This window comes from Athene cunicularia (genome assembly GCF_003259725.1).
Source record: "Athene cunicularia isolate RWA chromosome 20 unlocalized genomic scaffold, athCun1 chr20_part2, whole genome shotgun sequence".
NCBI lineage: Eukaryota > Metazoa > Chordata > Aves > Strigiformes > Strigidae > Athene > Athene cunicularia.
In genome coordinates this window covers 856,365-856,962 of record NW_020799126.1, presented here as the reverse complement: position 1 = coordinate 856,962, position 598 = coordinate 856,365, and positions in this window count along the sequence as shown.

Below are 598 nucleotides of genomic sequence, written 5' to 3'. Positions count from 1 at the left end.
GGAAGAAAGGAGGAGGAGGAGGAGGAGGAGGGGAAGAGGAGGAGGAGGAGGCTCTCATGCGAAAGCAATTGCACTGGGCAGAAAAGGCAGCAGTAAACGGAGCCGTTTCCCGGCTCAGCAAGGAGAAGGGGCTGGGAACCGCCTGGGTGGGGGATGGAGGAGACGCTTGCGGGCAGCAAAGCGCCGCCGGTTCCTGCTCACGGGAGGCCCAGCGCCTCGCAGCGCCACGGCTGCGCGCTCCCGCCTCGGGTGGAGCGGGCAAGAGCTTGGCCAAAGGGGAAGAAATAAATGTGAAGGAGAGGTTTAAAAATCCATCAGAAAGAAGCAAGGTGCTGCCGTGTGCCCGACCGCTGCTCCGGAGGGGAACCACGGCCACCTCGGGGGCTGCCGGGATTAGGGCTCGGCAGCTGGAGGCTGGGGCGGGATCTTTATTCAGGGTTAAGAAGCATTAGGAAGGGATGATAAGAGTTAATCCCAGACAGGCATCTCTCAGGGCTCCGGAAATCACATCCTTCCAAATCCTCACTCCCCTCGGGGTGGGCAGGGGCAGGGCAGGAGCCCAGAGAGCGCTGGGGCAAGCGAAGGCAACCTGGAGATT